Below are 27,270 nucleotides of genomic sequence, written 5' to 3'. Positions count from 1 at the left end.
TTGCTGGTTGGGACGAGGCGCCTCAAAGGATGGCCTCGGGATGAACCTGGGTGGCAGTGCCGTGCTTGGAATCCACACCCGGCGCTTCTGAGTTCCAGAGCCGGATGAAGAGCCAAAATCACGGGAGTGCTTGCGTGAAGCGTCATAATCAGTCTGGCCCGTCTCAGCACTGATGGCTTTATTGACCAACTTCTGAAAGGAGGTGCACTTGTGCAGACGAAGATCGCGGCGAAGCTCAGGGCTAAGTCCCTTGCGGAAGCTTGCCTGCTTCTTAGCGTCAGTAGATACCTCTTCAGGGGCATAGTGTGCCAGATTCCCAAATTCACGACTATATGCATCCGCAGTCAGTCTTCCTTGGGTGAAGTTGCAGAACTCCTCCCTCTTGCGATCCATGAGACCTTTCGGAATGTGATGCTCACGGAAAGCCTCACTGAATTCAGCCCAAGTAGTGATTTGGCCGACCGGGCGCATAGCTTCGAAGTTTTCCCACCAAAGGCTAGCAGGGCCTTCGAGATGATAGGCAGCATAAGTAACTTTGTCGGCTTCGGCTATGTTGGCAGAACGTAGCTTGTGGGTGATGCTGCGAAGCCAGTCATCCGCGTCGAGGGGTTTGACGGAATGGTTAAACTTTGGTGGGTACAGCTTGATAAAGTCATTGATCAACACCAAGTCATTTCGTGGGTGGCGTGCAGTGTTCTGCTCAATCCGCTCCAGCAGGCGGTTAGTCTCACGCTTGTTTCTTTCTGCCTCCATCATTACTTTGGCCAGAGAAGGCGGGTGAGGCAGATTTTCACCCCTACCTGCACTGGCTTCCCCCTACTCCGAGGCAGCAGGGTTGCTGCGGGTGTTGACCATCCTAGGAGAAAACAAGACAATGGTTTAGATAAGGATGGCTCAAACTTAGCAAGGAAGTGCAGAATGTAATGGATAACACGGAATGCGGAGATGTTCATCCGTATATCATGGTAATATAAAACTGCCATATATATACCAACGGTCATACACATCATACATAGTTTAGTACAAGCCCAGGCTACAGTACAACTATGATGAAAGACATTACATCTCATCGGAGGCATTCCAAGCTCCTATACATTATTTGTCTACACCTCCGGAATTGACTACACACTAAGTCGTATTCCACAAGTCACGCAGGACAGTGGAGATACAACTACTACAATACTAGTGGTACTACTACTAACTCAAACAGCTCCGTAGTAATCCTCATAGAAGTCACCTCCGTAGCCTGGAAGTTCAACATGACCATCCGGGAACATACGGTCCTGAGGAGCCTGTGGACCAAAGGGGCTAGGATGAGGTCTTGGACCAACAAACGGTGGCCTGCGGGGACCACGGGGTGGGGTGATGCCTCCCACATCACGCCAATCCACCATGTCTGGCAGAGCTGATCTCACAGGATACAGATCCCTTGTATCCATACATCCAGCTTGCACCGCAGGTGCAAACCGAGTCAATGTGGCCCAATGATCAGCACGGGTATTGAAAAGCTCCAGCCTCAAGGCCCGATTCTCTCGGTCCTTATCTTCGAGCATCTCGGCAGTGGTGCGAGTTAATGAGTCCTCCTGAGTGGAGTCAGCATAGATAGCCTGAAGATACCCTTGCGCTCCTGGAAGTGAAGCTGGCATGTAACGGAAGTCGGTGTTCCGAAGCAGGCCAGTCCGGACTCGCATAATGGTCATTATGGAATAGGCAGCATCTTGCACAGCCATCTCAACAGTAACCCCGAGTCCATAGGAACAGTGAAGGGGCTCGATAGATCCAGGATAAGAAGGAAATATCCTGATGGTGCAGAAATATTGGCTTTGATTAAAGTCGCGGAACTTCTCTTCGACGGTGTATTCGGGATACCAACGGTAGCCCGTCTCGATCATTACCCGGACTAACATAGCAGTATGACCGGGCACGTCGAGGCACCGGGTCAGGCGAACCACTTGGTTTTGAACACGGTTGGCCATCTGAAAGCACAACCACAATGCAAAGACATCAAAATTTCTAGGGAAAATTGGACAGCATAACAACTGTAAATGCTCAGAAAAAGATTTGAGACATCCACAACAGTTCGCAATACCACTCAACAACATCATATCAAGATTCTGATCCAGTTAGCAACATACTAAAATAGTAGAAACTGAACTGGGGCTTGTAGCATCAATCCTATAAGCTACTACGGATTAGTAACACGTGAACCTGATAGAAGGAGAGAGCCTAGTCCTTAACCCACGTTGAATGAGAAGAGAATGACTCAGATCAGAGGCATAGGGTAAAGGAGTAAAAGAGCCTTACGTTCCCTCCGACAATCAATTCCCCTACATATAACTAAAGCATTTCTAGACTCGACATCGACCAGTTTGGCTCAACGAACCTACAAGCAGTCCAGCTCTGATGCCAACGCTGTCAGGACCCCGATTCCAAGTCACATCGATCTAGCCGGTAACACCTCATATCACTTTGCGGCCTCACGCACGGTATCCCACGGGTGTCGCCTTACCATGGCCCCGGACCGTTTGCGCCTTTTGGCTCACGTATATGATAGTGTCGCTAGCATCCATATGACAGAGAACCCGGGCCGACATGGCTAGTCATGAACCCAAAGTGGCACAGACCTATGGAGACAGGCATACATGAATCACATCGAGCATGTCGGTCATCAGCGATTGCTTCCGGGCTATAGCACTGGGCTAACAGGACTCCGGGGAACCCGGGCTATAGCAGGCTAGGCAGGACTCCGGAAGTCACCGCGCGACATTTCCCCGAAGGGACAGACATAGGAATGAAGTGAAAAACATGCCAGCCAGTCAAGTGTCCTAAACAGTAGTGCTGGGCTAGCAGGACTCCGGTGAACCGGGCTGTAGCGGACTACTATGGTCGAGGAACACTAGACTACATTTCCCCATAAGAAAGGCTGCCAAGGATAAACAACTAGATTGTCGGATCCCACTCATACCAAGCATTCAATCATACACACAATATGCCCGATATGAGTACATACAACATGGCATCACAACAAAACTCTACAACTCAAGTACTTTATTTAAAGGCTCCAGGGAGCCATACATAACATGTTCATACAGATAGGGGTCACATGACCCGACACTCAAGTCATACAAACATACAAGCACATGCGGAAGCAACTAGTCTGAGTACAGACTCTAGAAAGAAAGAAGGCTTCTCGAAGCCTGTCTATCTACATAGGGCCCTCCATGGCCAGGATCACCACCTGGGTGGCTAGTCACTCGTCGATGTCAAGGTCTACGTAGAACCCATCGGAGGGGGCGATGTCGTCTGAAAACAGTAATTAAGCAAACATGAGTACAAAGGTACTCAGCAAGTCTTACATCAGAACCTACTATACATGCTTATTCTCAAGAAGGTGGTGGGGTTAATGCAGCAAGCCAGCTTTGACTCTTGGCTAAGCTATCCTACAGAACTCCACCAGTAAAATAGTTTTCGCACACGAGTCCACTACTCACCAACACAATACTCCACCGGGGATCCTCCCTCGTCATCCTACGAGCGGGCCATCCTCGGTACTCACACTTATCTTGAGTCTTTTAGCAGTATCCATTAACTTGTCTATGTACTGTATAGGCAACCAAGTAGTCCTTTACCGCGGACGCGGCTATTCGAATAGTTTTATACCCTGCAGGGGTGTACTTCGTCATACATGCTTTCACCACTTACCGCCGCTTACACGACATGTACTCGACAACCTTCAAGCGGAAGCCCAGCGAGGGTGTCGGCCATGGCCTACCTAAACACTTAAGTCTCTAGTCCAGGTTTATCACCTATCCAGGTTCCATCCGCAGGGAGTCCGCCCGAGGTTTCCACATACGGCCCCGAACGATGTGAATAGGGTCCCGAGACGCCAAACGGGCGCCCGGCGTACCCGGCCATGGTGTATCTACCGCAACATAGCTCACCCTAGGGTCAGCGCTACGCACGGCCGCCAACACATAACCTACAAACACCAGAAACTATTTGCAACTCCTGGACAGAGTACTAAGGTGATTAAGAAGCCGAGAGGGTCCATTGGTTTCGGGCCCAATGTACGGTAGTAGCTGCATCTTAAATCACACATACAGATCTCAGTTCTTAGGGACGGCCTCAATGAAACAACCCACCATGTACTCCTACATGGCCTCTCATCGATACCTTTACCAAAACATGTTCAACAAATCCCTCACATTACTGACATAAGCATTTCACTCTAGCCCATCACCCAGATGAACCAGACCTGACACAACTCTAAGCATAGCAGGCATAGCAAGGTAGGAATCACATACATGGCTCAATCAACTCCTACACATGCTAGTGGGTTTCATCTAGTTACTGTGGCAATGACAGGTCATGCAGAGGATAAGGGTTCAACTATCGTAGCACACAGCAGATTGAAACGCGTTGTCTTAATGAAGTAAACAAGAGCAGAAGCGAGAACATGGGTTTGTATCAGAATGATCAATGGGTTGCTTGCCTGATGTTGTGGTAGTGGGATACTGCCCTTCAGCTGGATACTCGTGAATATCCTCGGAGGCAGAACCTACCACGAAGAACACATCGGAACACAATCAACACATGACGATATGCAACAATATGATGCATGCTATGACATGGCAATATGAATGTGTGTTGGCCTAATGCAAGCTATAACAAAAAGGAATGAACTCATTTGAATCAAAGATTCAAATATTAGCTCATTAAACATGGCCTTAATAGTGCATTTCCTTATTCTGCTTAAACAGCAAGGTAAACTTGTTTTTTCATGCATGAAACCATTACACATGGATAGATTGAATTTTTCTGATCATTTTTCATATATAAATCTTTGCATTTGGAGCTTTGGTTGATTTTTTATGATTTTTAGAAGTTTTGACTATTTTCTGGAATTTCCTGTATAAGAATAAATCCAGAAAATGCATTACTGCGTCAGCATTGCATCATGCTTACCTCAGCAGGTCAAAGGTGCCAGCCCAGGTCAAACCTGACTGGTGGGCCCCTTCTGTCAGCCTCTCAGCTAATTAACAAGATTAGATTGACACTAATTAGCTATTAGTGGGGCCTGGGCCCACATGTCAGTGACTGATTTAATTAAAATTAATTAAAACTAATCCTAAATTAGTTAGCAGACCGGCCCCACCTGTCACAGACTCAGGGGGGTCTACCTGGGCCCACCGAGGAGTCAAACTGGGTCAAACTCGCCGGCGACTCGACGCCGGCGAGGCCCGAGACGGTGGCGCAGCTCGGAAAACGCCCACAGGGCACGGGCGAGGCCGTTCTTGGGCTCATTGGGGAGCTCTTGCAGTCGCGCATCTAGTGGTGGTGGAGGCCGGGCCTATGGTGGCCGGAGACAATGACGGCGAGCTCCAAGGCGGTGGCCGGAGTTCGGCCATGTGCGGGGTTTGGGCTGCGGCGTGCAAACACGGAAACTGAAGTGCTAGCGAGGCACTACGCGATGCGGCAAGCATGTTGCATAGCATGGGAGGACCAAATGGTCGCCGGAGCGACGCCGGCGACGAGCTCGAGCGGAGACGAGCTTCGTCCATGTTGGAACTATGGCCTAGAGGGTGCAAATGCGTGGAAAAGAAGAGGGGGAAGGCGGCGGAGCTCACAGGGAGGTCGATGAGCAGCTCAGTGGGCTCGGGGGCGACCGGAGCGAGGCAAATCGATGAACGGCGTCCGGCGGGTACCGAGGTTGAAGACGACGCGATAGCGGCGATGCAGGGCCTCCGGCGAATCATGGCTCGGTGGGGAGGGCGAGGGCGTCACGGCGGAGCGATTTGGCTTGTCGAAGGGGCGAAGGTGTGGCTCTGACGTCGTCTACGACGAACGGCGGCGAGGAACGCGTTCGGGCATCGCGGGAGAGAGTGAGGGAGACGAGGGGGAGAGTGAGCGAGGATGAGAGGGGGACGTGGGGGTCGTGTGGCATCCCTGGACGTCTCCAGGACGTCGGCAGAAGCAGGAGGTGGCCGGCGTGTGGCCGCGGGCGCCGGCCACGCGCTCCGCGTCCTTCTGGCGCGAGGAGGACGACGACTGGCAGAGCCAGTAGGCTGGGCTGAGCCAGGTGGGCTGGGCCAGCACAGGTAAGGCCCAGGTAGCTTCCCTCTCTTTTTTTCTAATTTGTTTATGTTTTTCTATTTAACTGCAACTGTTGGGCTTTAATTAAAATACTAAAACGTTTCCAAAAATCCTGAAAATAATTGTGGGCTATGTTTAGATTATTTCCAACAGCAAACATTTATTTCTAGAATTATTTGGGCATTTAAATTATTTTATAGCATTTAAATGCCCAAATTCAAATACTTATGATTTAATTCAATGACCTTCTGTTGACCTAGAAAAATGTGCACCAATTTTGCCAGAGGTTTTAACCCAAGCCAAAGAGGGTGAACTTTTTAGAAGGGCATTTCAGGTTCATTGAAAATAATTTTAGTAAACCCTAGTTGTTTCCAGGGGGGTGTTGGGGGTATCTGCCTTCCCCATTTCAAATTTAAGAGAAATTTAAACATGATGCACACTCGAATGCTTGAACTAGCTAGGGTGTGACAACTCCAAAACGGAGAAAAATTGCCATTAGAACTGTTTTGGAGTCGGTTTCCTTACCGTACGACGTACATATTCCTTTTCGGAGTCTGAAACATTCTAGAAAGTGTCCCTTATATATTCCTCCAGGGTTACGGTTTCAATAACATTGGTTTCAACATTTATAGGATTACCTAAGATATAATGTTTGATTTTTTTACCGTTCACCACCTTTGGATTTGTGCCTTCGAAGTTGTTGATTTTTATGGCACCGGAACGATAGACCTCCTCAATAACGTAACGACCTTCCCATTCAGAGAGAAGCTTTCCTGCAAAAAATCTTAAACGAGAGTTGTATAGCAATACATAATCACCTACATTAAACTCACGCTTTTGTATACTTTTGTCATGCCATCTTTTAACCTTTTCTTTAAACAATTTGGCATTCTCATAGGCTTCGGTTCTCCATTCATCAAGTGAGCTAATGTCAAATAACCTTTTCTCACTGGCAAGTTTGAAATCATAATTGAGGTCTTTAATAGCCCAATAAGCCTGATGTTCTAGTTCGAGAGGTAAGTGACATGCTTTTCCATAAACCATTTTATACGAAGACATACCCATAGGATTTTTATATGCAGTTCTAGAGGCCCATAATGCATCATCAAGTTTCTTCGACCAATTCTTTCTAGATCTACTAACAGTCTTTTGCAAAATTAATTTGAGTTCTCTATTACTCAATTCTACTTGACCACTAGACTGTGGGTGATAAGGAGATGCAATCATATGATTAACATCATACTTAGCAAGCATTTTACGGAAAGCACCATGAATAAAATGTGAACCACCATCAGTCATTAAATATCCAGGGACTCCAAACCTTGGGAAAATAACTTCTTTAAGCATCTTAATAGAGGTGTTATGATCAACACTACTAGTTTGAATAGCTTCTACCCACTTAGTAACATAATCAATAGCAACTAAAATATGTGTATATCCATTAGAGGAAGGAAATGGCCCCATATAATCAAAGCCCCAGACATGAAATGGTTCAATAATGAGTGAATAATTCATAGGCATTTCTTCACGTCTACTAATATTACCAATTCTTTGACATTCATCACAAGACAAGACAAACTTACACGCATCCTTGAAGAGAGTAGGCCAATAAAAACCGGATTGCAATACCTTGTGTGCAGTTTTATCTCCAGCATGGTGTCCTCCATAAGCCTTGGAGTGGCACTTGCGTAGGATCTGTTCCTGTTCATGCTCAGGTACACAACGTCTAATAACACCATCTACTCCTTCTTTATAAAGATGTGGGTCATCCCAAAAGCAATGTCTCAAATCATAGAAGAACTTTTTCTTTTGCTGGTATGTGAAACTAGGTGGTATAAATTTAGCAACAATGTAATTAGCATAATCAGCATACCATGGAGCAGTGTGAGAAGCATTCATGACATTTAATTGCTCATCAAGAAAGCTATCATCAATAGGTATTGGGTCATCAAGAACATTTTCTAACCTAGACAAGTTGTCTGCGACGGGTTTCTCAGCTCCCTTTCTATGAATAATATGCAAATCAAATTCTTTTCCATCTAATAAGTCTAGGTTTAGCATCTTTCTTTTCCAAAAGATATTTAATAGAAGCAAGATTAGTGTGAATGGTTACTTTAGAATCAACAATATAAGATCTGAACTTATCACAAGCAAATACAACTACTAAGAATTATTTTTCAGTTGTAGCATAATTTCTCCGGGCATTGTCTAGAGTTTTACTAGCATATTGAATAACATTTAATTTCTTATCAACTCTTTGCCCTAGAACAGCACCTACAGCATAATCACTAGCATCACACATAATTTCAAAAGGTAAATTCCAATCAGGTGATTGAACAATAGGTGCAGAGATTAATGGTTTCTTAAGTATTTCAAAGGCTTCTACACAATCATCATCAAAGACGAATGGTATTTCTTTTTGTAATAAATTAGTCAGAGGCATGACCAAGGAAACTTCTTATACCTTTGATGTCCTTGGGACACGACATCTTTTCAATAGCATCAACTTTAGCTTTATCAACTTCAATGCCTCTTTCAGAAATTTTGTGCCCCAAGACAATACCTTCATTAACCATAAAGTGGCATTTCTCCCAATTCAAGACAAGGTTAGTTTCTTCACATCTCTGCAAAACTCGATCAAGGTTTCTTAATCAATCATCAAAAGAGGATCCATAATGGAGAAATCATCCATGAATACCTCACATTTCTTTTCACAAAAATCAGAAAATATAGCCATCATGCATCTTTGAAAGGTAGCAGGTGCATTACATAAACCAAAAGGCATACGTCTATAAGCAAAAGTACCGAAAGGGCAAGTAAAAGTGGTCTTAGATTCATCATCAGCTGACACAGGTATTTGGGAGAAACCAGAATAACCATCTAGAAAGCAAAAATGTGTATGTTTGCATAATCTTTCTAGCATTTGATCAATAAAAGTTAAGGGGTAATGATCTTTTTAGTAGCCTTATTTAATTTGCGGAAATCAATTACCATCCTATAACCTGTAATAATTCTTTGCAAAATCAATTCATCTTTATCATTAGGAACGACAGTAATACCTCCCTTCTTAGGAACACAATGGACAAGACTTACCCACTGACGATCAGCAACGGGATAAATTATACCTGCCTCAAGGAGCGTTATTATTTATTTTCTTACCACTTCTTTCATCTTAGGATTCAGTCGTCGTTGGTGATCAATAACTGGTTTGGCATCTTTTTCCAAATTTATTTTGTGTTGACATAGAGTGGGACTAATGCCCTTAAGATCATCAAGAGTATATCCAATAGCAGCATGGTGCTTCTTTAGAGTTTTCAATAATCTTTCTTCCTCCTTCCTTGAAAGGTTAGCACTAATAATAACAGGATATATCTTCTTTTCATCGAGATAAGCATATTTAAGAGTATCAGGCAATGGTTTAAGCTCAAACACGGGATCACCCTTGGGTGGAGGAGGATCCCCTAAGATTTCAATAGGCAAGTTGTGTTTCAGAATAGGTCCCTTTTTAAAGAACACTTCATCTATTTCCCTTCTTTCGTTCATATACATATCATTTTCATGGTCTAGCAAATATTGTTCTAAAGGATCACTAGGAGGTACGGCAATAGAAGCAAGACCAATAATTTCATCTTTACTAGGCAATTCTTCTTCACAGTGTTGTCTACGAAATTTAGGAAAGTTGAACTCATGATACATATCACCTAAGCCAATAGTAATAACATCCTTTTTGTAGTCTATCCTAGCATTAACAGTGTTTAAGAACGCTCTACCAAATATAATGGGGCAAAAGCTATCTTGTGGGGAACCAAGAACAAGAAAAACAGCAGGATATTTAGTTTTCCCACACAAGACTTCAACATCTCTAACAATTCCCATTGGTGAAATAGTATCTCTATTGGCAAGTTTAATGGTGACATCAATTTCTTCTAACTCAGCAGGTGCAATATCATGCATAATTTCTTTATATAAGTCAATAGGTTTGCACTAGCACTAGCACCCATATCACACAAGCCATGATAACAATGATCTCCTATTTTAACAGAAATAACTGGCATGCCTACCACAGGTCTATGTTTATCTTTAGCACAAGGTTTAGCAATTCTAGCAGTTTCATCATAGAAATAAATAACATGCCCATCAATATTATCAGCCAAGAGATCCTTAACAATAGCAATATTAGGTTCAGCTTTAACTTGCTCAGGAGGTGTATAGGTTCTAATATTGCTTTTACGAACCACAATTGAAGCTTTAGCATGATCTTTTATCCTAACAGGAAAAGGTGGTTTCTCAAAATAAGCAGTAGTAGTAATAGGATCATTATAAGTGACAGTCTTTTCTTCAACTTTAATAGGTGAAGTGATAGCACATTTATGCATATAGTATTTTAAGCCTTTTTGCATCTCAAGTTAAACATTTGACCACAATAATTACTTATAAAATATTCATTCCTACAAAAATGTTCCTATTATGACATTTCTTATAACACTTCTTCATATTATGCAGAATTGGTGCATTTAGGCACCCAATCTTCATCGAAAGTGCTTCCAACACTAAAGCAGGGATCAACTTGGAGAAGAGTTCAGTTCTAAAGGGGGCAAAACCGAAAATAACCAGAGGAAGCATCCTGTGGCACGCGTGAGAGGAGCCGGGGGCTGGCGCGACCGGCCAGACAACTGTCTGTTGCCTCGCGCGGCTGGTTCTTCTTGCTATTGACCCACCACACCAGACGAAGGCCAAATAGAGAGGGCATCGACTGGATCCACCACTACACCTCCATCAATGCTGCCGCCAGCGCCGCCCGATCCACCACCGTGCCTCCATCATCTCCATCACCTGCCTCCACCATAACCAGCGCCATCATCCAGTCATCATCATCACCACCAGCGCCGCATCTCCTACGCCTTGCCGCTGCCACTCCTTCACCCCTCCTCCTCGCTGCTGAGAGGGAGGGATCGACTAAAGGCCAGGGCCATCGGGCCTTCTGGTGCTCTACGTCGGACTCCTGGTGGTGCTCTGCTCCGGATCTTCTCAAGGAATCTTCTCTGCTACTCTTCCTCAACAACCACGCGGAAGCCTCTCCTACTACAGATCGTCTCCAATGTGGTCCTGCTTTTATTCTTCTTCGCCTGCAACCCCTTCAGCTTCGAATTGAAGATCATCAAGACCCATAGGCATTGAATCTCTATCTTCTCTTGTTCCTGTTCTCTAAATATATGCACTGTTGAGTCTGAAATTTACCTTGTCACTTGTGTACCTTTGCTGAATCCTCATGTATCCTTGCTGAATTGTTGTGACCCTTTGCTGGATATTGAGTTAGTAGTTATTTTCCTGCGAGCTGTTGTCACTTTAATTGGTTGCATGAGTTGTGTGTGAGGTCTGAACCATCTTCCATCTGCTAGTGTTACTTGTCTGTTTGATTACAAGAAAACCACTAAAAAGAGACAATCCTATTTCTGAACCCTTTACCTTTGCTGCATATTATTTGGTTTTACCTTGTGCCCGTGGCTGCTTGTTATCACTACGGTTTGATCCATCTGTTCCATTGTTCTGAATGTTTCGAATGTGTGCTTCGAAGTTCTAGATCCCTATGGATAACACGACATCCGTAGTTTGGCGTAAAAACCCTGCTATATTACACTTGATCATTTTTTGGCACCGTTGCCGGGGATCTAAATTTCATTAGCACATTAGTAGAAGCAGATCAGGATTTATTTTAGGCAACTAACCATTTCCTAACATTGGCTGCAGTTTTGAGAGAAACTAGCATGTGTCAATTTCAGGAACTTTACAGGAAATTGTCTTATGCTTCAACCTAAATATTCACTAGAGCCATTTGATCCAGAAATTGAAAGGACTTTATTGAGGAGAAGAAGAGAGAATCAAACGCGATTTCAAGTTGCCGAAACTTTGCAAGATCAAGAAGAAGAAAATATGACTAATCAAGTACCTTTTCTCAGGGACTTGTGGATCCCAAGGGATCATGGGATACCAGGAGAAATGGTTCAACCAATTATTCAAGCGAACAATTTTGAATTGAAGCCTGCTCTGATTAACATGGTACAACAGTCCAGATTTGGTGGAACAGCTTTAGAAGACCCACATTAGCATATAAGGACTTTCTTGGAGTATTGTAACACCCTCAAGCAAAATGGAGTTTCACCGAGTGCTATCAGATTATCACTATTCTCATTTTCCTTGAGAGATGGAGCAAGAGTATGGCTTCACTCATTGCCTGAACATCTGAAAGATACTTGGGAGACCTTATTGCAGACATTTCTAGAGAGATACTTCCCACCCACAAAAGATGTCGAATACAGGGACAAGTTAACAAGGTTTACTCAATATGATGGACAAAGTTTGTATGACGCATGGCAAAGATTCAACTCTTTAATTAGAATGTGTCTTCATCGTGGTTTAGAAAGATGGCTGGTGTTACAAACCTTTTACAAAGGACTGTCCACTCAGACCAGAGCTTTTGTCGATTCTTCTGCTGGAGGAGGAATCATGAATAAAATCCTTGATGAAGCATTTGCATTGATTGAAAGTATGGCGTCTCATCATTTTCAATGGTCAAGTTAAAGAGCAATAGCACCACCACATCCTGGTGTGTATAATGTGTCTGCAAATGATAGCATGGCGGCTCAGATTGACATTTTGAACAAGAAGATGGATAGTATCATGTCAAATTGCATCGGTACATCTGTAGCTTCAGTAAGTGTGCTTCAAATGTGTGATGTATGCGGCCAAGCAGGTCATCCTTCAACAGAATGTTCCTTCTACTCAGCAATTGGATCATCGGTTTTAGAAGTAAGTTATGCCCAAGGTCAAGGTCCATTCTCAAATAGCTACAATCCTTCTTGGAGGAACCATCCAAACTTGTCGTACAAGAACAATCAATCATATGCAGGTGGATCGACAATACAAGGAAATCGACCATCAAATCATCCAAGTCAATTTCAAGTGCCGAGGCAGAATGAACAACAAAATTTTTAGCCAAATGGAATGGAGGAAATCATGAAGATGCAGTTGGAATTAATGAACAAGATGACAAATGAAGTTAATGGCTTAAAGGATTCTGTTACGATGCTTGTGAGCAAAATGGATAGTATGGTGGGAGAAAATGAAGCAAGGCTGCCTGCTCAACCAATTCCGAACCTGAAAGCTCACTGTGGGGTAATATATTCAGTTGATGCAGTGACTACAAGGAGTGGAGCTATGACAGGACAATTACTTCCTATTCCGAAGACATATGTGCCTCCTGCTATGAGGCCAAGATCATCGGGAACTCCACCTTCAACATCATCAGAGAAAATAAAGGAGAAAGAAGTTGATAATCGAATTGAAACTGAAGTCGAATTTCCTGGTTTTCAAACAAGAGCTGAGCTTTTTCCAGAGGAAGCAATAACAACCAACAACATTCCCTTTCTTGAGAGGTTCAACAAATCCAAAGATGACAAGCAATTTGCCAAATTTTTGGAAACTATGAAAGGAGTTCAGATTACTATTCCTATTCTTGAAGCTGTTTTGCATGTTCCGATGTATGCCAAATATTTCAAGGAATTATTAACAAATAAAACAAGCATGTCTGAGCCAGAAGTTGTAACTCTATCAAAGGAATGCAGTGCAATAATTCAGAACTCCATGCCTGAAAAATTGGATGATCCAGGAAGTTTTTGTGTGCCATGTGTGATTGGAAACAAAACTTACAGTGCTCTATGTGACTTGGGTTCAAGTGTTAGTGTGTTACCACATTCAGTTAGCAAAAGGATGTTCTTGGGAGAATTAAACCAACATCCATAACTCTTCAGTTGGCTGACAGAACATATAGGAGACCTGTTGGAATTCTTGAGGATGTTCCAATCAAAGTTGGGAAGTTTGCTTATCTGGTTGACTTTGTAGTGCTAGATATGGAGGACAAGAGTGAGGTTGTGATTCTTGGAAGACCATTTCTGGCCACAGCTGGTGCACTTATTGATGTCCAAGAAGCTAAATTGAGCTTGAGGTTTGGAAATGAAAAGGTGGAGTTTGACATGAAGCATGCAACACATGTTCCGCAAAGTGAAGAACACTGCTACAGAATTGATACATTACAGAAATGTGTAGAAGAAGGTTATGAAGAGAGGTATGGAAGTAATTGTTGTGAAGTAGTTGAGGAGGACAATAGTGAAATCAGATACGAGGAAATCAGACTTGTGAGCATGTTGGAAAGTTGTGCAAGGTCATTAGAGAAGATGCAACCAAGGCAAATAGAAATGAAACAACTTCCAGAAAGTTTGAAGTATGCATTCTTAGATAATGAAAACCAGTGGCCAATTATCGTAAACAGTGAGTTGACGGAAACGCAAATAAAAGGGCTTCAAGCAGTTTTGCAAAAGTACAAGGATGTTATCGGATATTCAATTGATGATATGAAAGGGATAAACCCTGTTGTCTGCTCTCATAGGATTTACTTGAAAGAAAGCAGTGTGCCAATTAGAGAAAATCAAAGAAGGTTAAATCCCCATTTGCAAGAGGTGGTCAAAAAGGAGATTCTAAAATTTCTCTCTGCTAATATCATATACCCAATTTCGGACAGCGAGTGGGTGAGTCCCATTCACATGGTGCCCAAAAAAGGAGGAATAACTGTCATTGAAAATGAACAAGGGCAAACTATTCCTAGTAGGACTATCACAGGCTGGAGAATGGTCAATGATTTCAGAAAGTTAAATGAAGTAACAAGGAAGGACCATTTTCCTTTACCATTTATTGACCAAATGATGGAAAGGCTTGCTGGGCATGAATATTTCTGCTGCTTAGATGGGTATTCAGGATTCTTGCAAATCCCAATTCACCCGGATGATCAAGACAAAGCAACTTTCACTTGCCCATACAGAACATTTGCTTACAAAAGACTAGCTTATGGACTTTGTAATGCACCCCAAACATTTCAAAGGTTTATACTCTCTATATTCTCAGATATGATAGGAATCAAAGTGGAGGTGTTCATAGATGATATTACAGTCGTTGGAAAAAGTTATGAAGATTGCTTAAATAATCTGGCAGCAGTTCTTCAGAGGTATTCAGAACACAATCTAGTCCTAAACTGGGAGAAGTGTCAGTTTCTTGTAAGGGAAGGAATTATTTTGGGACATTTGGTATCTAAAAGAGGAATTGAGGTTGATCAAGCAAAAGTCGAAGTAATGTCAAAACTTCCACCACCTGTAAATGTGAAGGGAGTGAGGAGCTTTTTGGGACATGCTGGGTTCTACAGAAGATTCATAAAGGATTTCTCCAAGATCGCCAAACCCCTCACTAATCTCCTAAACAATGATGTTAAGTTCAACTTTGATGCAGAATGTGAAAAATCCTTCAACCTGCTCAAGAAAGCATTGGTCACTGCTCCAGTAGTGCAACCCCCTAACTGGGAATTACCATTTGAGATAATGTGTGATGCAAGCGACTTTGCTGTAGGTGCAGTACTTGGACAAAGAAAAGGAAAAGATTTGCATGTAATATACTATGCTAGCAAAACACTTGATGATGCTCAAGCTAATTATACAACTACCGAAAAGGAATTGCTGGCAGTAGTGTATGCCTTTGACAAATTAAGGCAATATCTTGTGGGATCTCATTGTGTAGTTTACACAGACCATGCTGCAATCAGATATTTACTCAGCAAGAAAGAAGCTAAGCCAAGGTTAATTAGATGGATACTCCTGCTTCAAGAATTTGATGTGGAAATCAAGGACAACAAAGGAGCTGAAAATGTTGTGGCAACTCACTTGTCGAGATTGCAAAACAATGCAGTAGACTCCTTACCCATCAATGATGTTTCACCAGGGAGCAATCTTATGCAAGTGACTAGTATACAAAATTATACACCATGGTATGCAGATATAGTTAATTATCTGGTCTGTAAGATTTTGGGTATCAGAAGAAGAAGAAATTCCTATCAGATATGAAGCATTTCTTTTGGGATGAACCTTACTTATTCAAGCATTGTGTTGATGGTATTGTTCGAAGATGCTTGCTGGAAAGTGAAACTAAAAGTGTGATTTATCATTGCCATTCATCCCCTTATGGAGGTCATGCACGTACTCGAAAGACTCAAGCAAAAATTTTGCAAGCAGGATTTTATTGGCAAACTTTATTCAAGGATGTACATTCCTTTATTGAAGCTTGTGATCCTTGTCAGAGAACTGGAAAGATTTCAAAAAGGCAAGAGATGCCCCAAAAAGCAATTCTTGAAGTAGAGCTCTTTGATGTATGGGGAATTGATTATGTTGGACCCTTGCCATCATCAAAAGGGTACAAATACATATTGGTGGCAGTGGACTATGTGTCAAAATGGGTTGAGGCTGTGACAACCGTCAATGCTGATCCCAAGTCAGTTTGCAATTTATTCAGGCAAGTGATTTTTCCAAGATTTGGTGTGCCACGGATTGTTATCAGTGATGGAGGAACGCATTTCAACAACTCCCAACTAGAATCTCTCTTAGAAAAATATGGAGTTCATAATCACAGAATTACAACTCCATATCACCCACAAGCAAATGGACAAGTGGAGCTGTCTAATAGAGAAATAAAGGCCATCCTCGAGAAGGTAGTATCAAAGTCAAGGTCTGACTGGGTACTGAAATTACCAGACACACTATGGGCATATAGGACAGCTTATAAAACACCAATTGGAATGTCACCATTCAGGTTAATATATGGAAAAGCATGCCATCTACCCGTTGAACTTGAACACAAAGCTCAATGGGCACTAAGGAAACTCAACATGGACCTTGATACAGCAGGAAAACATAGAAAACTTCAACTCTGTGAAATGGAAGAACTGAGAGCTGATTCTTACGAGAGTGCAAGAATCTACAAAGAAAAGACCAAGATCTGGCATGATAAGCATATATTGAGGAAAGAATTTCATATTGGACAGTTGGTATTGGTCTACGATACTAGGTTTCATTTATTTCCCGGTAAATTCAAGTCAAGATGGTATGGCCCTTGCAAGGTGAAGAAGATTCTGAAAAGTGGTGCTATCCAAGTGCAAAGTACTTCTGGAGGTCTCTTCCTTGTAAACGGTCAAAGACTGAAGCCCTATATCTCTGGAGACACACCCCTGATTTCTGAAGATGAGAATGCAAGCGAAGATCAAGACCTGGAGAAGGAAATTCAAGAAGGCGAGGGGAGCCAAGAGGTGGTGTCAACCCCTGCAAGACCCTGACCTCACTGAAGAGACATGGTCGAGCTAAAGACATAAATCAAGCACTTTTCAGGAGGCAACCTGAATCTTTAATAAGTTCTTTTCCTTATTTAGTTTTCATAGAAAAGTTTTTATGTGTTTATTTCTTTCTTTTTCAGCGAATAAAGGCAAGGGGAGCACAAATAGGGAATACAAAACGAGAAGAGTGGAGAAAAGAAACTAGGGGAGAAGATTATACAAATACCAGGTGATTCTGTTCCACTTGAAGCAACCTTTAGAAAATTTAGTATGAGGACTGGCATTTAATTGCCTTGAAAATCTTTCTTTTTTTGCATTGTGACACGTTACTCATCACTGCAAAGTAGGATTCACCTCAAGAAGATTGTTTATTCTCTTAATACTAAAACTATGCAGATGTATTCTTGTTATGGTAAATTGTGATAATGAATACTTTATACCTCCATGTAAATGTTCAATGGGAATGCCTTGAGTCTAAGTGAAACCTACTGATGAATTGATGTGTTGTGTCTGACTGTCCCAAGTTAAGCTAAGTAGCTGGGGGCACTTAAGTAGTAACTATGATCTCTGGATCTGTAGTCTGTGAAAAATAGTGCCATTAGCTATGGATTTCTCTTTCAGTTACTCCTATTTTACTTAAGCTAAGTAATCTTCGTATAAATAAATAAAATATTTATAATTATTTAAGTCCGATCGACCTATAGTAGCATGTCATGTTCCCTGGATCGGTGGCTTGTGAAATCTGGTAGATTGGACTGTAAAATTTTATATAATTGTCGAACCAGGTGTATACCATGTTCTCTGGATCGGTGGTATGTTCCTTTGGGGAGACAATAACTAAAATTTGCGATAATTATCGAACCAGGTGTATACCATGTTCTCTGGATCGGTGGTATGTTCCTTTGGGGAGACAATAACTAAAATTTGCGATAATTATCGAACCAGGTGTATACCATGTTCTCTGGATCGGTGGTATGTTCCTTTGGGGAGATAACAATAATAATAATAATAATAATAATAATAATAATAATAATTGGTCGAGCCAGGTGTATACTATGTTCTCGGGATCGGTGGTATGCTCCTTCGGTGATACTAATATAATATCTTCACTTGTGCTTTAAATTCAATAAGTAACTTGTTTTTTTAATTGAGTTTGGGGTCCCAGCTTATCTTAGGGCTGAAGACACAGTCAGCTCTTGATTTATAGGATTCACTTTCACTCAAGGCCATTGACTTGGAACATTTACAGTGTGTTATAAATTATTGCTTATCACAATCTAGCTTCAGTAGAGTACAGTTGCCTAGTTCCAGTATTGTCGGAATTACTATCTTTCCAAAAGTGCATCTTTACTAGGCAGTGTGGGTAGTGTCACCATCATTTTCCTTTACTTGAGGACAAGCAAAGATCTGGGTGTGGGGGAAATTGATAGCACATTTATGCATATAGTATTTTAAGCCTTTTTGCATCTCAAGTTAAACATTTGACCACAATAATTACTTATAAAATATTCATTCCTACAGAAATGTTCCTATTATGACATTTCTTACAACACTTCTTCATATTATGCAGAATTGGTGCGTTTAGGCACCCAATCTTCATCAAAAGTTCGTCCAACACTAAAGCAGGGATCAACTTGGAGAAGAGTTCAGTTCTAAAGGGGGCAAAAGCGAAAAGAACCAGAGGAAGCGTCCTGTGGCACGCGTGAGAGGAGCCGGGGGCTGGCGCGACCGGCCAGACAGCTGTCTGTTGCCACGCGCGGCTGGTTCTTCTCGCTATTAACCCATCACACCAGACAAAGGCCAGAGAGAGAGGGCATCGACCAAATCCACCACTACGCCTCCATCAACGCCGCCGCCAGCGCCGCCCGATCCACCACCATGCCTCCATCATCTCCATCACCCGCCTCCACCATAACCAGCACCATCATCCAGTCATCATCGTCACCACCAGCGCCGCATCTCCTACGCCTTGCCGCTGCCACTCCTTCTCCCCTCCTCCTCGCTGCTGAGAGGGAGAGGATCGACTAAAGGCCAGGGGCGTCGGGCCTTCTGGTGCTCTACGTCCGACTCCTGGTGGTGCTCTGCTCCGGATCTTCTCAAGGAATCTTCTCTGCTACTCTTCCTCAATGACCACGCGGAAGCCTCTCCTACTACAGATTGTCTCTAATGTGGTCCTGCTTTTATTCTTCTTCGCCTGCAACCCCTTCAGCTTCGAATTGAAGATCATCAAGACCCATAGGCTTTGAATCTCTATCTTCTCTTGTTCCTATTCTCTAAATATATGCACTGTTGAGTCTGAAATTTACCTTGTCACTTGTGTACCTTTGCTGAATCCTCATCTATCCTTGCTGAATTGTGGTGACCCTTTGATGGATATTGAGTTAGTAGTTATTTTCCTGCGAGCTGTTGTCACTTTAATTGGTTGCATGAGTTGTGTGTGAGGTCTGAACCATCTTCCATCTGCTAGTGTTACTTCTCTGTTTGATTACAAGAAAACCACTAAAAAGAGACAATCCTATTTCTGAACCCTTTACCTTTGCTGCATATTATTTGGTTTTACCTTGTGCCATTGGCTGCTTGTTATCACTACGGTTTGATCCATCTGTTCCGTTGTTCTGAATGTTTCGAATGTGTGCTTCGAAGTTCTAGATCCCTGTGGAGAACACGACATCCGTAGTTTGGGCGTAAAAACCCTGCTATATTACACTTGATCATTCAACTACTTTTACTTCAATGGGGGGATGATATTTAAACCACTTCTCCTTAGGGAGATCAACATGAGTAGCAAAAGATTCACAGAAAGAAGGTACTATCTCAGAGTCAAGTCCATATTTAGTGCTAAATTTATGGAAAACATCGGTATCCATAAAAGATTTAACACAATCAAACTTAGGTGTCATACCTGACTCCTTACCTTCGTCGAGATCCCAATCTTCAGAGTTGAGTTTAATTCTTTCCAATAAATCCCATTTGAATTCAATAGTCTTCATCACAAAAGAGCCAGCACAAGAAGTATCGAGCATGGTGCGGTTGTTATCAGAAAGCCGAGCATAATTTTTTTGAATAATCATTTCTCTTGAGAGCTCATGATTGGGACATGAATATAACATTGACTTAAGCCTCCCCCAACCTTGAGCGATGCTTTCTCCTTCGCGAGGCCAAAAATTATATATATAATTGCGATCACGATGAACAAGATGCATAGGATAAAACTTCTGATGAAATTCCAATTTCAATCATTTGTAGTTCCATGATCCTATATCATCACATAGCCTATACCATGTCAATGCATCTCCCTCCAAAGATAAAAGGAAGACCTTCTTCTTGATAACATCATCGGGCATACCTGCAAGCTTAAATAATCCACAAACTTCATCCACATATATTAGGTGCTCATCAGGATGTAATGTTCCATCTCCTGCAAAAGGATTAGCTAGCAGTTTTTCTATCTTACCCGAAGGAATTTCAAAGCAGACATTTTCATTTTCAGTACGTTCAGTATGTTTAGGATCAACTCTATGCTCCACAGGTCGGGGTTAAGATACCTCGAACAAGCCCCTCAAAGGATTACTTTCCATAGAAACAAGTGACAGTAAATTTCAGCACACTATATAAATTTTTCCTTCACAAATTCCACCTACCAAAGGCGCTTCACTCCCAGGTAACGGCGCCAGAAAAGAGTCTTGATGACCCACAAGTATAGGGGATCTATCGTAGTCCTTTTGATAAGTAAGAGTGTCGAACCCAACGAGGAGCAGAAGGAAATGATAAGCGGTTTTCAGCAAGGTATTCTCCGCAAGCACCGAAATTATAGGTAAAATATAGTTTTGTGATAAGATAATTTGTAACGAGTAACAAGTAACAAAATTAAATAAAGTGCAGCAAGGTGGCCCAATCCTTTTTGTAACAAAGTACAAGCCTGGACAAGCTCTTATATAGAGAAAAGCGCTCCTGAGGACACATGGGAATATCGTCAAGCTAGGTTTCATCATGATCATATGATTCGTGTTCGGTACTTTGATAATCTGATATGTGGGTGGACCGGTGCTTGGGTGTTTTCCTTACTTGGAAAAGCATCCCACTTATGATTAACCTCTATTGCAAGCATCTGCAACTACAACAAAAGTATTAAGGTAAACCTAACCATAGCATGAAACATATGGAACCAAATCATCCCCTTACGAAGCAACACATAAACTAGGGTTTAAGCTTCTGTCACTCTAGCAACCCATCATCTACTTATTACTTCCCAATGCATTCCTCTAGGCCCAAATAATGGTGAAGTGTCATGTAGTCGACGTTCACATAACACCACTAGAGGAGAGACAACATACATATCATCAAAATATCGAACGAATACCAAATTCACATGACTACTAATAGCAAGACTTCTCCCATGTTCTTAGGAACAAACATAAGTACTCACAAAGCATATTCATGTTCATAATCAGAGGGGTATTAATAAACCAACTAGCATCAACTACAAGAAGTAATCAACACTACTAGCGACCCACAGGTATCAATCCCAGACTTAGAGACAAGAATTGGATGCAAGAGATGAACTAGGGTTTGAGAGGAGATGGTGCTGGTGAAGATGTTGATGGAGATTAACCCCCTCCCGATGAGAGGATCGTTGGTGATGACGATGGCAATGATTTCCCCCTCCTGGAGAGAAGTTTCCCCAGCAGAACAGCTCCGCCAGAGCCCTAGATTGGTTCCGCCAAGGTTCCGCCTCGTGGCGGTGGAGTCTCGTCCCGAAAGCTTGCTTATGATTTTTTTCTCATCGAAGGACTCCATATAGCAGAAGATGGGCATTGGAGGGCCACCAGGGGACCCACGAGGCAGGGGGCGCGCCCCCCACCCTCGTGGGCATGGTGTGGCCCCCCTCTGGAACTTCTTGTGCTCAGTATTTTTTATATATTCTGAAAATGACTTCCGTGAAGTTTCAGGACTTTTGGAGCTGTGCAGAATAGGTCTCTAATATTTTCTCCTTTTCCAGCCCAGAATCCCAACTGCCGGCATTCTCCCTCTTTATGTAAACCTTGTAAAATAAGAGAGAACAGGCATAAGTATTGTGACATAATGTGTGATAACAGCCCATAATGCAATAAATATCGATATAAAAGCATGATGCAAAATGGATGTATCATTCATAGGTACATCACACACAATTTTCCCCGATAAATCGTTTGTGATAGCGTTGCCATTGCATACGATATTAACTATTTTATTGTTTGCGTTATTGAATGCATCACACACGGTGCGTAGAAGAAACTATGTGGCAAAGGCTGTCCTTCACTCACAGCTTTTATGTGGCAAACATTTGCTCAAGGTGTCTGAGGGAGTCCTGGATTAGGGGGTATCCGGACGGCCAGATTATATCCTTTGGCCGGATAGTTGGACTATGAAGATACAAGATTGAAGACTTCGTCCCGTGTCCGGATGGGACTCTCCTTGGCATGGAAGGCAAGCTTGGCAATACGGATATGTAGATCTCCTTCCTTGTAACCGACTCTATGTAACCCTAGCCCCCTCCAGTGTCTATATAAACTAGAGGGTTTAGTCCGTAGGACAACAACAATCATACCATAGGCTAGCTTCTAGGGTTTAGCCTCTCTGATCTCGTGGTAGATCAACTCTTGTACTACTCATATTATCAAGAATAATCAAGCAGGACGTAAGGTTTTACCTCCATCAAGAGGGCCCGAACCTGGGTAAAACATCGTGTCCCCTGCCTCCTGTTACCATCCGCCTTAGACGCACAGTTCGGACCCCCTACCCAAGATCCGCCGGTTTTGACACCGACATTGGTGCTTTCATTGAGAGTTCCTCTGTGTCGTCACCGTTAGGCTTGATGGCTCCTTCGATCATCGATAGCGATGCAGTCCAGGGTGAGACTTTTCTCCCCGGATAGATCTTTGTATTCGGCGACTTCGCACTGCGGGCCAACTCGCTTGGCCATCTAGAGCAGATCGAGAGTTACGCCCCTGGCCACCAGGTCGGGTTTGGAAGCTTAAACTACACGGCCGACATCCGCGGAGACTTGATATTTAACGGATTCAAGCCCCTGCCGAGTGCGCCGCACGGTCACGATGAGCATGATTTATCTCTACCATTAGACAGTGTTCAGGAGACCGCACCGGCAACCGCTCCGATCCTCAATTCGGAGCCGATTGCGCCATCCACGGACCGGGGGACAGACCCCACCACGGAGGCCAGATTCTCAGTCTAGGGACGCCAAATTGCCGGACGAGAGCCGTGACGCCAAATTGCCAGATTCTTCCCTAGCCACGGACTCCGAATCGCCTGGACACACCCAAAGAAGGCAATGGCGACGGGACAATGGAGGATGACCCCTCCAAGAAGCAACCCAAGCGCCGATGTCAGCGGCACCGCTCTATGTCTTGCCAAAGCAAAAGCGGTGACACCAGCACCGGAGATAGTAGCACTCCGGACAGTGCCGAAGACGACAACAATCCCCTCCAGCAAGATTTAGAGCAAGAGGATGGATAAGACAGCCATCCCGAGAGAGCGGCAGATGGAGAGGCGGAGGATGATAATTACATGCCTCCGTCCGAAGACGAGGCAAGCCTCAATGACGACGAATTTGTCGTGCCAGAGGATCCTGCCGAGCAAGAGCACTTCAAGCGCCAGCTTATAGCCACGACAAATAGCCTTAAGAAAAAGCAGCAGCAGCTTCAAGCTGATCAAGATTTGCTAGCTGACAGATGGACTGAAGTCCTTGCGGCCGAGGAATATGAACTCGAACGCCCCTCCAAGAGTTACACAAGCGCAGGTTGCTACCCTGACTGGAGGAGGAAGCATTAAAACCTACATCTCTAGCATATGACGCGGCTGATCAGCCACCTCGTGGCCGCGACAGAGAGGCATTTCAGCCAAAAACTCAGCCTGCACCGTGAGGCCACTCAAATAAAAATGACAAGGCACGGGGAAACATGCTAGACCTACGAGACGTATTGGAGGACAAAGGAAAACACGCAAGATAGATCTACGGATCACGAGGGCGCGCCACTACGCGAGATGATAACCGTCACGCCGGATAAAATAAAAGTAAATCCGGTCGGGGCGAACACAGCGGACAAGACTCATTCGAGCTGCGTCGCGACATAGCCCACTACAGAGGCGCCGCATACCCCATATGCTTCACAGACGAAGTAATGGATCACCAAATCCCAGAGGGTTTCAAACCTGTAAATATCGAATCATACGACGGCACAACAGATCCTGCGGTATGGATCGAGGACTTCCTCCTGCACATCCACATGGCCCGCGGTGATGATCTGCACGCCATCAAATACCTCCCTCTCAAGCTCAATGGACCAGCTCGGCATTGGCTCAACAGCCTGCCAGCAGAATCCATTGGCTGTTGGGAAGATCTGGAAGCCGCATTCCTCGACAACTTCCAGGGCACTTATGTGCGACCACCAGATGCCGATGACTTGAGCCACATAATTCAACAGCCAGAGGAATCGGCCAGGCAATTCTGGACATGGTTCCTGACAAAGAAAAATCAAATCGTCGACTGTCCGGATGCAGAGGCCCTAGCAGCTTTTAAGCACAACATCCGTGGCTAGTGGCTCGCCCGGCACCTTGCCGAGGAAAAGCCGAAATCTATGGCAGCCCTTACAACACTCATGACCCACTTTTGCACGGGAGAAGACAACTGGCTGGCTCGCAGCAATAACATATCAAAGAACCACGGTACTTCAGATACCAAGGATAGCAATGGCAGGTCACGTCGCAACAAACATAAGCGTCGCGTCAATAGCGACAATACCGAGGATATGGCAGTCAATGCCGGATTCAGAGGCTCTAAACCCGGTCAGCGGAAAAAGCCATTCAAAAGAAGCACTCCGGGCCCGTCCAGTTTGGACCGTATACTCGATCGCTCGTGCCAAATACATGGCACCCCCGACAAGCCAGCCAACCACACCAATAGGGAATGTTGGGTGTTCAAGCAGGCCGGCAAGTTAAACACCGAAAACAAAGATAAGGGCCTACATAGCGATGACGAGGAGGAGCCCTGGAAGCTGAACACCGGAGGGTAGAAGAGGTTCCCCCCACAAGTGCGGACGATGAACATGATATACGCAACCCACATCCCCAAGAGGGAGCAGAAGCGTACGTTAAGGGATTTATATGCGTTGGAGCCAGTCGCCCCAAAGTTCAATCCATGGTCCTCCTGTCTGATCACCTTCGATCGCAGGGACCATCCCACTAGTATCCGTCATGGCGGATTCGCCACACTGGTCCTAGACCCAATCATCGATGGATTTCACCTCACTCGAGTCCTTATGGATGGCTGCAGCAGCCTAAACCTGCTTTATCAGGACACAGTGCACAAAATGGGTATAGACCCCTCAAGGATCAAACCCACAAAAACGACCTTCAAAGGAGTCATACCAGGTGTAGAGGCCCATTGCATAGGCTCAGTCACACTGGAAGTGGTCTTCGGATCCCCGGATAACTTTCGAAGCGAGGAGTTAATCTTCGATATAGTCCCGTTCCGCAGCGGCTATCATGCACTGCTCGGGCGAACTGCATTTTCGAGATTCAACGCGGTACTGCACTATGCATATCTCAAGCTCGAGATGCCAGGACCTCGGGGGGTCATCACAGTCAATGGAAACATAGAGCGCTCTCTCCGCAAGGAGGAGCACACTGCGGCCCTCGCAGCAAAAGCGCAAAGCAGCCTCTTAAGGCAATCCACCAGTTCGGCGATTAAAGACCCAGACACCTTCAAGCACGCATGGAGTACTCGGCAACAAGACCGCCTGGCACGTTTCGAGCTCGCATAGCAATACGGCCACCACCCCAGTCCCAGCCAAACGGTGAAATCCGTGCCACGCATACATAATTGTGCATTGAAAACACCATGGGCACAGGTGGGGAGGGGGGCACGACTATGACACGCCCCAAGACGCGGCTCAACCACACTAGGGGCTTCCCGCTTTGTTATTTTTCTCTCTTTCAGGACTTTAATCTCTGGAAACCCCGTCTGGCAGTACGATTGCCGGACACACGATGCAACAAAGGAGGCAAAAAGCTACGTCGCACCACGGAACTCCCAGGTGGTCTCTGATAACGAGTGAAATACTTGCCTTAAATACCATTCCTCAGGTTGCCCTTGGAGGGGACATGTCAAATAGTCCTACTTTCGATAGTGCGGCACCCTGAACTTATAGCATTATATGCATCAGCTCCGAATCATGTCTTGGGTCAATAGTTGGGTTTGCCCGGCTCCCATGTTTTGGTACCTTACGTTCCGCTATATCGGCTAAGGTAGCACTGGGAGAACTACTGCGATTGTGCCCCGGTTCATCTGTGCTAAGAACCTCAGTAGAGAAAGCTAAAACTGACTGTCATGATAAGGCGAGAGCTGGTCGCTGTTCGAGAGGTCTCGAGTCCCTAAAGACTTATGCCGCTTAGAGCGAGGAGTCGACTTTGTCCGGCTTAAGGCATGTATAGGGCCCCGAATTCGGCCTTCCGAATACTAGGGGCTTCGCCAAAATTTAAAATTGTAGACTTCTATGGCTAAGTGAGAGTGATAAAGCATTATAGTCCGATTGCCTTGTTCGTTGTGCTTAGCACCTCCCTCGAAGGACCCAACAATGGGAAAAAGAGTGCTCAAATTTATCCCGAACACCGCAGCACTTGTGGCATGGGGGTAGAAGCCGACGACTGGCCATCTCTCAGATTTAACAAACAGCCACACAGAAGGTAATATTTTAAATTCAAACAAGCATTGCATAGCGCATATGAACAAGTTTTCATAATACAGGATCACACGAGCAAGTTCATTCAAAAATTACATCCTTCGCACACTCGTCCGCCACAAGGCGGGCACCCTTCAGGACACCCACATTGTAGTTGAATTGTCACGGCAGATGTCCTTTTGCAAGGACTCAGTCGTGGAGCCATCGCAACTAGGAAGCTTAAAGGGGTTAATCGGGACA

At 44.1% G+C, this 27,270-nt stretch overlaps 1 non-coding gene and 1 pseudogene across 1 annotated transcript; one reads left to right on the top strand and one right to left on the bottom strand.

Annotated features, from left to right (window-relative positions):
* Positions 1 to 12,402: 12,402 nt before the first annotated feature.
* Positions 12,403 to 12,509, bottom strand: LOC125549643 (small nucleolar RNA R71). The gene has a single exon (XR_007301418.1). It is a non-coding gene; the product is annotated as a small nucleolar RNA R71 (small nucleolar RNA).
* A 586-nt stretch (positions 12,510 to 13,095) lies between these two features.
* Positions 13,096 to 17,296, top strand: LOC147979364 (uncharacterized; annotated as a pseudogene).
* The last annotated feature ends 9,974 nt before the right edge of the window (positions 17,297 to 27,270 follow it).

Source organism: Triticum urartu, chromosome 3A, assembly GCF_056163025.1.
Source record: "Triticum urartu cultivar PI428250 chromosome 3A, HENAU_Tu73, whole genome shotgun sequence".
In the NCBI taxonomy this organism is placed as follows: domain Eukaryota; kingdom Viridiplantae; phylum Streptophyta; class Magnoliopsida; order Poales; family Poaceae; genus Triticum; species Triticum urartu.
Note: the sequence above shows the minus strand (reverse complement) of the source record. Positions and strands in the feature narration are given on the sequence as shown.